The sequence below is a fragment of the Sebastes umbrosus genome, chromosome 2 (genome assembly GCF_015220745.1).
Source record: "Sebastes umbrosus isolate fSebUmb1 chromosome 2, fSebUmb1.pri, whole genome shotgun sequence".
In the NCBI taxonomy this organism is placed as follows: Eukaryota; Metazoa; Chordata; class Actinopteri; order Perciformes; family Sebastidae; genus Sebastes; species Sebastes umbrosus.
The window spans coordinates 27,004,932-27,021,789 of NC_051270.1; the positions used below are offsets into that span (position 1 = coordinate 27,004,932).

Here is a 16,858-nt window from a genome sequence, read left to right on the forward strand (position 1 = left end):
AGATAGTGGCATGATCTTGGATGAGACGCTCCACCTCCAATACCGTCAGAAAGTTGCAAAATAGCAAATTAGGTTAACAAAACTTCTGACACTTGGTCCACGTCATTTAGGAGTATACGTCACCCACTGCAGTGCAAACAAATCCAATCACCACTCCACCACTCCACCACTTTTGGTCTACTTTGTGTTATTAGAAGTCAGGTCCTCACTCCACCCAGCCTCCCCGACTCCACAGAACAATCTCAGTCAGGACAGCAGCACAACCACTCCCTTCCCTTGTAAACTTAAAAGCTCATCTCCTCAAGAAATGCCTCACGTCCCCTGCTCCCACTCGTATCACACCCCTTTTCGTGCCACATCCTCCTGCAAATATGCTCCTGTCTGGATCTGATCTAGCTGCTCTTCCTCTAATTTCTTTGTGTCTAACTTTTCTGGCATAGAAGAGGTATCGCATTACAGCAGTGTTTGCTTAGATCTATTATCATGGCACCATCCGCCTGTGCCTAAGCTAATTTTTACTGCTGCCCTCATCATAATTTGCTTTGCAGGAGCTAAATACCTTTAATGTAAATGTAATGTGAGTGGAAGTGCTTTATTCATTATTTCTGTCTACGGTGGTGCCAGTTACCACGCAGAGCATCTACACTGGCTTAAAGTGGGTTTTGATGGGAGTTTGCAGAATCTTTGAGGACATGAAGCATAATAATGATGCAGTTTTATGGTGCAGTAATATGTCAAATAAAAGAATTACAGAAAATACTCAATACACTACATAATGATTAGCTTGTCAATCTTCTTAATAATTTCATGAACTTTTTGCATCCTCTAGTTTGTGGATGGTTCGCTGCACACACATCTATCTTTAGACTGTCAAACGCTCACCCCCTGCAGGCTTGAAAGGCGGCTGTAACATGTTTGTGTTTTTGCTTCTTCACTAAGAACAGCAACAGCTTTACGTCGTGTCAGTTGCAACAGATTCCAAGAATGTTCACAGCCAAAAAAAAGATCAAGGCGTTTAGAAAATGTCTCGAGCCACTCCTGCAGCACGAGACTTTTGTCCTCAGTATTGTTCTACTGGATAAACACAAAGCTCCTCTCTGGCTATTTCCAACAGAAGCCGTGTATTTGCACATTTTACAATACCTAATTATCACTATGCTTGATTATTATGGAGAGACTATGATTGTGAAATCATTGCTTAGCAACCGTAACTAGGCACAGCAGGTATGTGAAGCTTTGGATTTCTCTACATGTTGAAGCGATGCGCATGAGGCTGTGTGGTAAGAGCCACTGTTTGCTCACCAAAGCTGAAACACAACAGCCAAATTGATAGAAATGAATTGTGTAAGCAGCAAACATTTGCATACCCGGCTAACAAACTATCTCACTACCTACAGTAGTAACCTTTGCTGTGTCTCAATTTGCGTACTTCCACTTGTTATCTTGAGTGCATGAATGCGTTCACAATGAGAAGTATGTGAAAATGCAGTGCACTCTAAGTACTCGGATGTTGAACTCTAAACAATCAAAATGTTGAGTGTGGACATTTCTCACCCTGAACGGTCGCCATCTATGCTACATAGCGGAAAGGGAGGGTCCACCAACCTATTTCAAACTTGTAAAAATGGTGGCGAGGAAGCTGCAGCGGTTGCGACTGAAACGACGAACACCGAACTATACAAATTTTAATTATACATGATTTTTTTCCCCCCAATAAGTACCACTATACTGCAGTTGGATAGAAGCCATTATTGGGTTAATTTTAGGGGTGGGAAAAAAAAATTGATTCACCTATGTATCGCCATTTTATTTTTTTTTTACGATTTTGAAATCGTTCACAGCCAGGTAACGTGCGGTCAAGCCAGCCATCTCTCGCATCTCTGTGGTCAGATCGGCCGACGCTACTACTGTAGAGCACCCATATACTGACATTTATGTTAAATGCATTCAAACCTGCATTGACCTCTGCATTTTTATTTAACTGATCCTAAGCATTTAGGAGCAGTGGGCTGCTGCGGAGCGCCTGGGGAGCAACTTGAGGTTCAGTGTCTCGCTCAAGGACACTTTGACATGCAGACAGTATAGGAGCCGGGATTGTGGATAAAGGACGACCCGCTCAACCCACTGAGCTACAGCCGCCCTACAGATCAGGCCGTTACTGAAAAAGACAGCATTGCTCTCAGTGAACCTCCTCTGAATAAATAAAGATGAAGAAAGTAAATGTTTTACGGCTGTTTTAAAACAAGCTGAAAACTAGCGAGCTGTCTAAAGCTGATGAAGTCGTCATTTCAGCTGATAAAGTTGATGGCTGTCAGCTAGATAAGAGAAGCACCTGTGTTTGCTTCTGTGTAAAATCAGACTAATTTTGAGTGGTACATTTTCCACTTTTATCTTTGTGAACTGCATAATGCTGCATGCGAGAATGTTACGTTTGACAGGCGTAGCAACAGTAATTAAGGGATCGAATTGTTACCCCTCATTACCACAATATTAATAAGAAACTTCATTATTACCTTGGGATATTTCTGCCCATTATTACCTTATTACAGAAATTAAGCCCTTACAATTTTGTCTGATTATTACCTGCCCAGTACGTGATGTTATCTCATTATTACCTTAACTTGTTATTACTGAGCTACTCTCACAAATGCATCCCTGAAAAGTATTTTACAGTCCCTTTATGCAATGAATTGTAAGAGAGGTAAAGCATAACTTTAGTTTCCAGTCCTTCTCTGTGCGAGCGCTATGGGATGCTGCATCTCAATCAGTCTGCTGAACAAACTCCAGACACCAGAGGATTCAGAAAAGACGATATGGTCTCGTTTCAAGCTGGGCGGGCTGAGATCTGGAGAACCGTGAGTTCATGCATCAGTCACGCCATGAGTCATCACTGCAAGCTGGAGGTAGGGATGTGATGCGGTAGGGTGCATTTTCACGATAAACATCATGCTCCTTAATAAAAGCTGAGAGACATTTGAATCCCACGAGATGTAAGGATATGATAGAAGCACAGCATCTTCCTCTGAATAGAATATTTAGCAGGATACCGCAACGAAAAGGACAAAGGAGAGGTTCAGGTTTTTTCTGCTCAGTCACTACATGTAAAACCAGGTCAGTATCTTTGGGAGGAGAAAATGTAAAATAGAGATTAAATACAGATATCTAATGAAAAATGGCTACCAATCTGGAGTCTAAAAAGCATATATGACTAAATCCTTCGGTAATTTAGTATGAAACATGTGTAGCAAGGATGTTACAAGCATCCTGATGTAGAAATGTGGCCCTACCTTTTTGATGATAATTGTCAGATGATGGAAGGATGAAAAGAACAGAAAAGGAAACACATACTTCTATAGTCTCCCGCCAGGATGAGCAGAACCTCAGGAACTTTTTGCACCTGTGATTTCTGCTGCTTTAGGTATTTTTCTTATTTCATTTCATACCTGTCAGTGTATCTGAAGCTATCTGCTTTCACCTCCCACTCCCGTCCCCCCCAGAAGCCCTATCTGGCTTTTTAAAAACACCCTAATATTTCCCACTGCATTCATTTCACATTTCCTCAGTATTTTGTGATGATAAAACCCTTCACATCAAAGCACAGACTTGCTTTTAAGGTAAAGCTGAGCTTCCTCTTTTGCTGCCCAGAGCACATTGAAGTAGTGCAGACAATTGGCATAGAGTTTCCACTGTATGAGCATCAACTCGCTCCGTCTGCCGTCTGAAAAGGACGAATGCATTCCCCATCCTCTCAGCAGAAATGCTGAACCATTTACAGACAAACCTAAATTAACTTGTAGAGGAAGAAAGACACATTACATCTCCACTTCTGTCCTTCAGCCTCTGATACACACAGTTGAGATGGTACAAGTGATGTATTTCTAGCATGAAAGATGTGTTTCTCTAACTTGACAACATCTGCGACCAAATCCTCATCTGAGTCATTTCCCTTTATGCGCTGCCAATTTTACATATTTGCCTCATGTTTGAATAAAAGTTGTAACAGCAATCTGGTCCAAGAGATCTACAATAATCAATAAACCATAAGTCTAACTAAACATTCAACTTCCTACAGTGTTAATATCCAGCAAGGCTACTATGTGCAAGACAGCACTCGACTCCAAAATAACCGGACATAAGAACTACGACGTCAGATTTAATGCAAATTCATTTTAATGCAACTAATTTCTTTAACGTTTCAACGCAACTTGCGATTTTTAGGCTGTAGCAGGCTCAGTTTCTCAACCATGGCATACTAGAGGCTAAATAACGCTCCAAACTTGTGCTAAATTTTGGTGAGGAAAAACTGTCATGGCCATTTTCAAAGGGGTCCCTTGACCTCTGACCTCCAGATATGTGAATGAAAATGGGTTCCATGGGTACCCACGAGTCTCCCCTTTACAGACATGCCCACTTTATGATAATCACATGCAGTTTGGGGTAAGTCATAGTCAAGTCAGCACACTGACACACTGACAGCTGTTGTTGCCTATTGGGCTGCAGTTTGCCATGTTATGATTTGAGCGTATTTATTATGCTAAATGCAGTACCTGTGAGGGTTTCTGGACAATATCTGTCATTGTTTTGTGTTAATTGATTTCCAATAATAAATATATACATACATTTGCCTAAAGCAAGCTATTTGCCCACTCCCATGTTTATAAGAGTATTAAATCTTTAACAAATCTCCCTTTAAGGTACATTTTGAACAGATAAAAATGTGCGATTAATTTGCGATTAATCGTGATTAAATATTTTAATCGACTATTGAAATGGAAACATTTCTTTCCCCATTAGTCTCACAAACAGTTAAATTGGACATTTGATGTTTGAAAACAATACCTGCAATAACAAATGTTACAAATTATATGTATTGCAGTTTAATATACAAATTAACATTTACATATTATCCCTTATTCTGAAATGTAAAACTAAACAGGCTGAATATAGACGTGTGTGTGTGTGTATATATACAGTATAAACACCATATACTACTGTATGTACATAAAGTACCTTATCACATTACCCATAACATATTTATTACACTCCCGTTTTCTGACCCTGTATACACAGTGTACAGTAGCATTTTGACCTGTAGACATTGTATGTTGTCTATTTGTTGTTTATATATATACAGTATATTTACTCCTACATGTCTGTGCATAAGCCCTGTGATGGTCTGGCGACCTGTCTAGGGTGTACCCCGCCTTTGCCCAATGTCAGCTGGGATCGGATTCATCCGCGACCTCGAATGGGATAATCGGTTACAGATAATGGATGAATGGATGGATGTATATAATAACTACACGATTTTGTTTATTTATTCCTGTCTAGCTTTGCTGCCCTTGTTTTAGCTGTAACTATACAGTGTATGTGCATCTTCTCTTTGGTCTTAGCACTCTGTGCGCGCAGTACATTTCATTAAGAGCTGACTTACTAAGAGCTAATATCTAACATCCTGTTATTTATATCTATACTGTTGGACAGTAGGCAATAAAATGGACACAGTTCTAATAAATGATGACATTGATGAGAAAGTTATTCTACAGGCTTGATTAGATGTTGAAAAGCAGGGGGCCAGCGTCCGTCACGCTCACTGTGGTCATTAATTAAACCACAGAGATAAAACAGTCATTCAACTGCAAAATAAGTTTTAAAATCCACTCACTCACTGATGCAGCATGTGCGTCAACCATAGACTGTATAAGAAGTGGACGTAGTAAATCAACTTTCATGAACTGAAAACGCACTGTGAAAGGGTTAAAGCTGTGGACAACTCCTAGACCGGACAACACCGTGGTAGCGACCTGTCAATCACAATAGCCACGCCCTAAAGCATCCCCTGCTTTATGGTTTATTTGACTCTAAATGGGACCATAATTTACTAAATGAACATCATGCTGTATTGAAGAAGACTTGAAACTAGCGATTGAGAACATAAACTCATGGTTTCAATGTTTTACTGAGGTAATAAATCAAATGTGAAATAGGCTCATTTTCTCATAGACTTCTATACAATCAGACTTGTTTTTGCAACCAGAGGAGTCGCCCCCTGCTGGCTGTTAGAAAGAATGCAGGTTTAAGACACTTCAGCATTGGCTTCACCTCTCAGACCCCGGAGGCGTCAACTGAGAACTCTCTTCTTACCATTATATCATTATTTTTGCAATTCTCCGCTGTACTCCAGTGGTGCCATCACTCCCTATCCTGCACCAGATGCCAAATATTGCGAAGGCATCAGTAAAGTCTGATGTTTAAAAGCCTAAAAGCCTCTGAACACCCACACAGGTGTATTCAGTTAATCTGGCTCATTAGACCTCTGCTCAGGACTGTGTGGGCGTGTACAGACTGTAATTCATTGACATCTTCCTGAGTCTCCTGTTAGCTTTGTTGAACCTGTTAGGGCGGGTCAAATTACACCTCTATCATTGTTATTGGTAGATGAAGATTTGTGGCCTGATAAATTCCCATCAAAGCTCCGCCTTCAACCTGAGCAGAGGTCTAGTCAGCCAGAATAACTGAAAACACCTGTGTGGGTGTTCAGAGGCTTTAAAGCCATCCCTTTAGTGCAGATAGAGAAAGCCATCAGTCTGAATTCACTGTAGAGACGATCCCCCTCTGGACACCTAAACTAGAGTCAAAACAATAAGTCGATTCTTTGATTAGTTGAGTGACGGAAAATAAATCTGCGACAGTTTTCACAATTGATTTTGTAATTTTTCAAGCAAAACTGCTCAAATTTGAAGATTTGCTGCTTTACTTTGTCTTATATGATATGAATCTAAATACTCTATGTTGGGTTTTGAACTGTTGATTCGTCTAAACAAAAATTGAAGACGTCACTTTCGGATTTGGCATCTTATAAGAGGCATTTTTCACTTTTTTCAGACATTTTATAGACCGAATGACTAATCTATTAATCAAGAAAATAATCATCAGATTAATGGATAATGAAAATAATCGTTAGTTTTAGCCCTACAACAAACCAACAGTATTTAGAGATGCTACTCAATTCTTCTGTACACCACTTTAGATCAACAGACAATAGCTTGACAATCAGTCAATTTGCCCCTAAAATTTGGTGAAGATATGCATAGTCCCCAAATGACACCGTTTGTGAGTTTTTTCTAATAATTGTTTCAATGCAATTCTCTACTGTATTTGGGTGGAGCAGGGGTGAATGTAAACCAGGCGCTATGCGTGGCAACCATGGAAACGGCATCTGTGCACTACTGTAGGCTATGTATCCCTGCCGGTACAACTATGTGGTGTATGAAATATCCCTAAACACAGCTTGTTGTTGATATGTGTGGCGATGCTGTTTCACTTTAATTAACATTGCGAGACAGGGCATTTGTGCTGCATTCATTTGTGTCGGAATAATCGGAAATAAGAGTTCCCGATTGGTAAAATTCACGTGAATGCCCCCTTTAACTCGGAAAAACAACTCAAAACTTTTAAACTTTTGTCAACATTTACAAATTATTCTGCACCACTTTCACCATTTAAATAAATAATTTGTTTCTAATTTATTTTTACACCATACAGGCATTGAAGGTTGTGTTCAGGGATGCATGAAGCTGGGTGTGGGAGGAGAACAATATCAAGCGATAAAGGTTAGGGTAGCCTAGTAGTACCAGCAAGAACTTCAATCTACTTTCACTCCTGGGCTGGAGGCATGCAGAAGTCTCTGAGACAGATATCTTAAAACCAAGACCAATTCAACCAAAACTATAAGCATGGCTCAATACCTCTAGGAGTAAGTGAGAAGATATCTATATATATCATTTTAATTGAATAAACTTACACTCTAAAACAAATCCCAACACTGATTGTTAAATAGACATGGGAGATGAAGCCAGGCTGCCAGTTTTGAGGATAAATGTCTTACATGCCGATCCACCATGCTTTATATTTTTGCTGACCCTCTCTCGGCTCTGAACGTTGCCCTTGAACATAAACCTCTAATGAAGAATAAATGCATATAAATGTAATTTGTAGGAGACAAGGCTGGAGTAATCCATGCAGACAGCTATGTGAAGAGTCATAGCCTTGAATTATTAATGTACCACTTACCATCGCATCCCATCTAACTAGAAACAAGGGAAGAGATGCCGATGAGTTGCTTGATTGGTTGTTTGTGTTGTCTGATTATCCAGGGACTGTTTAGCCTAACAAGCCTCATTCTTGTTGTCATATCTTTAGAAATCTGACTCTTGCTGCACTCCTTTATAGTCATGGGCAACCCGAGTTTCACAAGTTTGGATTGACTTAATTAAAAATTTAAAACAATATATATTAAAAGAACAATAAATTCTCTGAGATTTAAATTTCAAGATCAGATATTTTACATTTATATTCAGGGCTGTCAATCGATTAAAATATTGAATCGTGCTTAATCAAAAATTAATCACATTTTTTACCTGTTCAAAATGTACCATAAAGGGAGATTTTTCAAGTATTTAATACTCTTATCAACATGGGAGTGGGCAAATATGCTTGCTTTATGAAAATGTATGTATATATTTATTGACGACACAAAACAATGCCAAATATTGTCCAGAAACCCTCACGGGTACTGCATTTAGCATTAAAAATATGCTCAAATCATAACATGGCATCTCAAGTCCAACAGGCAACAACAGCTGTTGGAGTGTGTTGTTTTCTTCCAAAATGCTGCCGTAGACTGATTATCTCCAGAAATAACACTATATTGAATTTAATTCATGCAGCTTTACTGACAGTATCTCTTGGCTCGTCTGTACTGAGAAAATCCCACCAGTTGCAACTTGAGAGGCGCTTATTACCAAAATCTAAAAAGCCTGCAGTCTGAACACCCAGTTTTGGTGTCTTGACGCGAAACCAAACCCACTGAGAACAAAATATCTTTCTGACTGGGGACTTGATTTATTTTTCAATCTAAGCAGCTTCCTTTCTCCTCACAAGTGTTATCATCAGCACAAAGAAGTGTGAATTTGAGACCAACATACAAACAGGTTTGCACATTATACACAACTTCCTGCACACAAGATAACACCTTCTGGGGTGAAACATTTCAAGCAATAATCAAGCCAGTTCTCCGTCTACACAATAACCTTTATTAGCACTTAACTGTATATATAAGACCATGAGATATCATGACAATAAAGAGTCCTTGAACTTAAATATTCCAGTTACCCCTGGAGCTGTGAGAGTTTTGAAGTGTATGTGGCCGTCTGCAAGATGTTTATTTGAGGTGATAAATATGTAAATCAAGGCATATCCACTTTCATATCACAATACAATAAATATAACTGTATGCAGGGTAGAACGAACCCATGAATAATAAGTTATCAGAGGGAGAAGGCTAAAGAAAGAGTGTCCACTGATAAATATGAATTCAGAGATACTGGACAAAAAGCTGAGGAAGAAGTGTGAAAACAAGGGTTAATATTGCACAAAGCCCACACTGCGACAAAAGCCTGACGCAGCAGGTTTGCCATCTACCAGATCTGTCAAATCTGATCCGTCCTCTCCGTGGAGATCCATGTTCAAGCTTCTGTATTCACTCTGTGCTACCTATGTGTGCTACTGAATCTCCCATCCACAGGGTGTCTTGAAAAACTCTGCAACCACAGCTCGTCTTGTCCTCTGATATCACCTCCTCCTGCATGTGGCGACAATCCCTATATCAACATCAGCTCCATTTTTTTCAATAAATCAATCAATAGGGGCGTCATTTTGACTGGTTTTAAATATATTTAAAGGAACAGCGTGTAGCATTTAGGGGGATCTATTGGCAGAAATGGAATATAATATTAATAAGTATGTTTTTCTTTGTCTTTTTTTTTTTTTTTTACCTTAGAATGAGCCGTTTATATCTACATAGGGAGCGGGCCACCATGTTTCTACAGTAGCCCAGAACGGACAAACCACTTTGTTAACTTATCCTGCTTGGCTCGGAGTCGATAACGTTACTCGCTGATATTCTCAGAGCTGAACTAACTCTGTCTTCTGCTCCACTAGAGCTCACTTGTTTGCTCACACACATTCACCGCCGCTCTCTCTTTCTTGCTTCACCACTCACTTCCCACGTACAAACACACTCTACACACTGATTCTTCTATTCTCCAAATGACCTCTAACAACAACTGGTTCTAGATGAGGACATTTGCGTTTTCAGGTCGCCACTATAGTTCTCCTACACACTTGGTTTATTTCACAACAATGACCCGCTAGCTGTACATTATCCCACTTATTACGCGGCTACTTACTTAAGAAATCAATAATTTGACACAAAAACGGTCCTCTAGAGTCCGACATCAGAACTGCGCCCATAGTAACGGTCTGTTATACATAGCAACGGTCTGTTATAAAGAAATAACAAACCGTAGAACGTTGTGACTGACCAATCAGAATCAAGTATTCAACAAAGCCGTGTAATAATGTGCTTTAAAAGCAGTACAAACAAAGAAATTATAGGTACAAACATAATTTGTTTTAAAAGTTTAGTTTAGTTAAGTTCAGCAATGTAGTCTGGAGCTCTGCCATTTAAAGCCTTGTAGGTAATTAAAATAATCTTAAAATCAATTGTAGAACAAATGAGGCAGAGTAAAGAAGCTCATCAGTGTTAAATAAGTGGACTGTTGTTTGTTAGAAGTCTGGCAACTCATAGCTGTTTACTGTTAATGTTAATGTTTATATTTCTTTTCAGTACATTATAGGAAACACTGTAGTAATATTACACTCGTCCTTCTAGTTACTGTGTGAACCACTGTTGTTTTTTAGGATTTAATTATGGTCCAACAGCATTACCATATTTAACTATGCTGGTTTTATATTGCATGAAGCTGTGTTATTTCTTATGATTATACTGGAGGGCTACATTACCATTCACATTACCTCTGTCGGACAAAAGACTTCCTCATTGATTGTGCTGTTGGTCTGAGATTACGCAGCAGGGTTCAATAGATTTTCAGCAGCACACTGGTCTCAGTGCTCTTCTACAATTACACATTCAGAGTCATTATGGCACAACTTGTGGTGCTTGCCCTGTATGATTATACCGAACGCTGAAGCTTTTGTACCGTTCAAATGATGGGAAAAGCCAAATCATGACATTTTAATGCAGCTTTATGTTTTTTTTCTGACAGTGTTCATGTACACTTCAGATCAACAAGAGACATCAGTCATTTATTCATGGTTACTGTTAATAATGAGTGAAAGTGGTCATGTCTGCTGTTTTAGTTTTATTCACTTGAAATGTGCTTTAAATAAGGTTATTATAAACAATATACTGCAATTAAGACAAACAAGTTAAGAGGTTAAAGTTAAGTGAGCCTGTTTTAAAAAGCATATTTAGATATTTAAATGTTAAACATCATGTTGTACCACTGCTGTGATATGAGTGTGAATTTATTTATACCTTATACACATATATATAACACTTTCTATCAAATTATAAAAGTGCAGCAGATTTATTTGCTCAGAGCAATAGATCAACTTTTAATGTGTGCATGGATTGTTTTTTAATTGGCAGTTGATCGCATTGTGCAAGCTGCCAAAGTCTGATTAATGACAATACTGTAAATATTATAGCATAATAATGTGTCACTGTGAGGACCTGGTCTTTTATTTTTTTCTATGTACTATCTGTGCTTTGCTATTTAAAATGCTCATACAGACAATAATACACGTTGTTTATACAGAATACAAATTGCATGCTGAATATTAGGGTGAAATCTATGTGTGTAAATCATTATTATGACAGTAATGGTGTTTTATTGCCACTTCCATAAATACTGAGCACAAAGCCCATCTCATAATTGTTTTTCATGGCCCTGAATGATCCTCATTTCTCAACACAACCTTCCTGGCACTGGCTGAGAGTGATGATGTCTGCTTTGGTGTTTTTGTGATGCATTGTTCCACGCTGTGCTTCACTGGCACAGCACCCAGCATTCACAGGTGTTTGGGGAAATCATTTGTATTATAATTCAGTTTCAGGGTCCTGTTCAATTTGCTGTCTGCTCCACCGTACAGTCTGACTTGAATGACCGCTGCACAAAAAACTATATCTTAGATTTGCTCCACATCCATCTAAAAACCACAACAACAAATCACCACATTGTGACTTGAAGCTCAAACAGACAGCCGGTACTGTAACTCTGCGCTGTGTTTTATATGGACAAGGACCACGCTTCCCAATTTACTGCCACAGATGGCATCATCATAAATTCTCTGCATTCACAAGGTCTCTGTTGGATAAATGTTCAGGACTAAAACAGGAAGTAAAGCTGGTGAAAATGCAACACATACGCTCTCCTCTGTAGACGAATCTGCCAGCGGATTTATATGTTGTGCTCCCTCACGCCGCTGCCATTAATGCGGAGGTAGAATCATACAAATTCACTGTCAGTGAAACCCCAGGTATTTTAGTTTACAATTGCCCCCTTTCCGACAGATGCAAATGTGAAAGTTGTTCAGTCTCAAATAAATTGGTTATGACAGGTTTGGTGGTGAAAAGAATGAACTGTTTTGTCAAACCTCCACAGGCTGGAGCCCTCAATCCAGATTCATCTCTAGGAGAGTGTACGAATTCTACACTCATACACATTTACTCCCGGGCTGCAACTAACGGTTACTTTAATTGTCAATTAATCTTTCAATTAATCTCTAAATTAATCAATTAGTTGTTTGGTCTATAAAATGTCAGAAAATGGTGAAAGATGTCGATCAGTGTTTCCCAAAGCCCAAGATGACGTCCTCAAATGTCTTGTTTTATCCACAACTCAAAGATATTCAGTTTACTGTCGTAGAGGAGTAAAGAAACCGGAAAATATTCACATTTAAGAAGCTGGAATCAGAGATTTTAAACTTTTTTTCTTCTTAAAAATTACTCAAACTGATTAATCGATTTTGGTGATTAATTAATAGTTGACAACAAATCCAATAAACCTGTATTAGGCAGAAAGTTTTGGCATCACTGGGCAAAAATGTTATAATAACCTTTCAGCATATTGTAATTCAAGTGTTCTGAGAGAAAACTAGACTTCTGCACCTCCTCATGGCTCTGTTTTCAGGCTTTAAAAATCTAGCCTGTGACGGGAGACTTTGGCCAATCACAGGTCATTTCAGAGAGAGAGCGTTTCTATTGGCTGTTCATTCAACGGAGACAGCTGTAAATCACCCCTGAACTCCGATCAAACGGTCAAACTAGGCAGCGCTGATCAAATATGAATCAATATTCTGTTACTGTAATGCCTATTTCTCACCTAAAATGTTTTCAGAAACATCTTGTAGCGAAGTGTTTAGCTGTAACTGTATCAGCGCTGCCTAGTTTGACCGTTGGATCGGAGTTTGCGAGTGATTGACAGCTGCTCAGAGACGGCAGGCTCTAGCTTGACTCTGATTGGTTGTTTTCCTCCGGCCTCCTTGCAGATGCCATTAGGAGCACCGGAGGACACAGAGGCACATGATTTTTTTCAGATTACCTGTCTCATGCACCACTGTCAGGATATATAGTGACCGTTTATAGAAATAACATTCTACCCACTGCAGCTTTAATCGTTGCAGCTCTGATTTACTCCCATAAAAGTATAGTGACAGCTCTTCATGAAGCATAGCAAAAATAACACTGAAACACTGTGTTGAAATGTACCTTTCAAAATAAATGTCTGCTTAATTCACACAGGATTTTACAGGAATATCTGAGTGTGGATATCCGGGCCGGGTTTGGACAAACATTCACAAATGAAGTTCGGGTTCGGCCTACTTTACACGGTGCTTCAATTTCTTTTTAGTGAAATTATAGTGTAAAAATAAAGAAAAAAGAAGTAGGCATATATACTTTATTGATCCCCTGAGGGAAAATTCAATTTCAATTAAATAAAAATTATGGAACTACTGTCTGTGTTGGGCTACTTGTTGTTTACTGCTGGGGTTTATTATTTACGTGACAAATTCAGTGCTTAAGCTTAAATTAACTGCGTCAGGCTCGGGTCGGTTCGGACATAAAAAACTAGGTTATTACTCTCTTGGACTCGGACATAAGGAGACACAATATAGATGAAACATTTCTGTCATTATGCCGGATCAGAATGACAATTCTTGCACATAATGACAGAAATATTCAGCTTCCACTTTGTGACCAAATGTGAACAGAGAGCAGCGGTTCATTTCACCCTCATACTACCCAGGACATCCCTTTCAAGCCTCAGCCAACGCCTGGAGCTGTTGGCCTGGTTTGAGTGTGTCTCAGAGGATCCGTCAGCAGCAGCCAGTCTGTGTGCTGGCAGGTGGTCTGGAGGCATGACCAATACGCTGCAGACAGACAGACAGACAGACAGACAGACAGACAGACAGACGGACAGACAGACGGAACCTGCTGGGGCTCTATGGGACTGCTAATCTGGGGCCAAGCCAGGGTGCACCAGCCTTGTAGCCCTCAGCTCACTGTCACCCTCTGTTTCAGAAGCATTACTGAACTCTAAACCACATTAACCTCCAGGCAAGGACGAGTTCCTTCAGTCCAACACACAAGTAAACAACACGGAGAGCAACACTGAACTCAAAACTAACATACAGAGCAAAAATGATTAATCAAACTGTTTATACATAGGGTTTATAATAGATGTGACAAAATCATCAATGTGTCCAGCTATAAAGCAATCGTTATTATCAGGCCCAGGAACTCTAAAAGCATGTAATTTGTGGAGGAAAATGACTTACGGGACTAATCTCCCTTCTTTACTGATGATTGCATCTCAGTCATTAGCGAGGATGGATAATTCCACATTCGGCGCCCTGTCGTAAGATCGTCTCCATTTCCTTTTCTCACAGTGCAATCTCATCAGGGTTGCGCTGAGGAGGAGTTGTCCCTCGCTTCTTGCTGTTATTGAGCGGGCTGATAGCTGCATTAATGTATGCTATCATTAGGTATCCCTACGAGGGCTGTTCTTCCTCTGGCCCATCTGCTTGTGTTGCTGCTGAACTGAACATCACACAGACGGATTTTTATCCAAGTCAGAACTGGTGATGGCGTACAAATGAAGTCTAGCAGTGTGAGAGGAATGCAACGCAAGTACTGACACAGTGCTTCTGTCTGCTCTGAACAATGTCAGCGCTCTCTTCACACGTCCCTGTTAACAGTAACAATGACTTTGAGTCCTATAACTCTCACATGAGCTTCAGTGGGATCACCGCGGAACGAAGGTGATCATTCAGACTTCAACTTTAATTAGTAGTGATTATTTATTCTAACACTACACTAGAGAGCCCGTCACAGTGTGTTCCGGGTACATTTGCAAAAGGATCATTTCCTGTACTGTGTTCACTGTTCATCTCAAAGCAGGTACGTATTGGTATTACATTAGTTACTCTGTTTGGTGATATTCTGTATTTTTTCTTATTGTCAATAAATCCCATGAAGAGACCAAAACTAAGAATGAAATTATCCTAGTAACAAGTAATGTCTGTGTAGCCAACGCCTGAAATAGCATCTGTGTGCTCCCCTTTGTCTGTGCCAGTTGGTCTTTACTGTTTTAGTGAGAGTTCCAGTGATTATCTTCCCAGTATATTTTAATTTAATTTAATGTGCAATGACAATGTACATTAATCAACTTTCAAACAAATGTAAATGTACCCGAGTTAGCCTAGAGGCTAGTTTTCATCGGCAGTCTCTTTGCCAGATGTTGTTAGGCATCCTAGAATAATAAAAGTTATACAATATGTACAATAGTTGTTCCTCGTGTTAATGACCTTGGTTCTGTATTTGTTGACTAAGTCTCTGCCTTGTGTTTTTGATACCGTTGTCTGTCTTTCCTGGACAGTTACCTGTTTATTACGCTGAATAGTAAAGACAATTGTTTTCGTCTGTGAGTCGTGCTTTTGGGTTAATCTTCTGCTGGTTGCCGGTGTAACCCTGATAATCTTTGCCATTGTGACCTCCATTCTTGCCCAAAAACACACACAAAATAATCACATCAATGAACAACGATGTTAAAGATGTTGACTATTTAGGGTTTTAGTAACCCGGATTGAGCTTACATTCTGCAATTAAAAATGTCATAGTATTTCATAGGCTGATTTAAGTATCTCTAAACTCAGTATTTTAGAAATTGACTATTTTCTAGGTCAATAAAGACATTTTTTAAAATACAAATATTAAAGACTTCATTCCTGGCAGTGTGGAGAGGGCTTTGACGAGCTTCATGTTGGGAAATAACATTTACAGAAAATCTAATTTAACTGGTAACCAAATTAATAAAATCCATCTATTATCCATAACCGTTTCTCCTTTACAGGGTCGCGAGGAGGCTGGAACCGGCGAAAGGCGGGGTACACCCTGGAAAGGTCGGCAGTCAATCACAGGGCTGAGACAGACAACTATTCACTCACATTCACACCTACGGGCAATTTAGAGTCAACAGTTAACCTAATCTGGAGAAGTGCATCACCATGCTGCCCATTTAGAAAGTATGAAAAATCTAGATAATAATATTAAGAAAAGGCTATGGTCTCATTATTTCTAAATCCCTGGCCCTGGGTACTGTAGTTTACAGTACATTGACTCAATCCCACATACGCTGTCCTGCTGCTTTAAATACTCATGAGAGCACCAAATGTGTATTAATCCGCGGCTGAAAATAGTCCCAAACACATGCACTATTTACTGATGTTAAATAGACCTTGAGGTTAGATTGTTTTGTCAATAATATATTTGCTTTTGTCTTCAGTTTGGTGAGAGTGTCCCTGACAGAGTAGGGAAGTCGAAGAGTAAAGAGAGATAAAACGCATTGTTGGGTTTGGCCTTTTCGTGGAATATAAAAAAACATCAGTACTATATTCTTAATGGAGCTCTGAGGATAAATTACATTCAACT

The 16,858-nt window shown here is 39.4% G+C and overlaps 1 protein-coding gene across 1 annotated transcript in view; it reads right to left on the bottom strand.

Moving 5' to 3' along the window:
* galnt18b (UDP-N-acetyl-alpha-D-galactosamine:polypeptide N-acetylgalactosaminyltransferase 18b) overlaps nucleotides 1-16,858 on the bottom strand; it is a 95,549-nt gene that overhangs the window by 24,355 nt on the left and 54,336 nt on the right. The window lies entirely within an intron of this gene.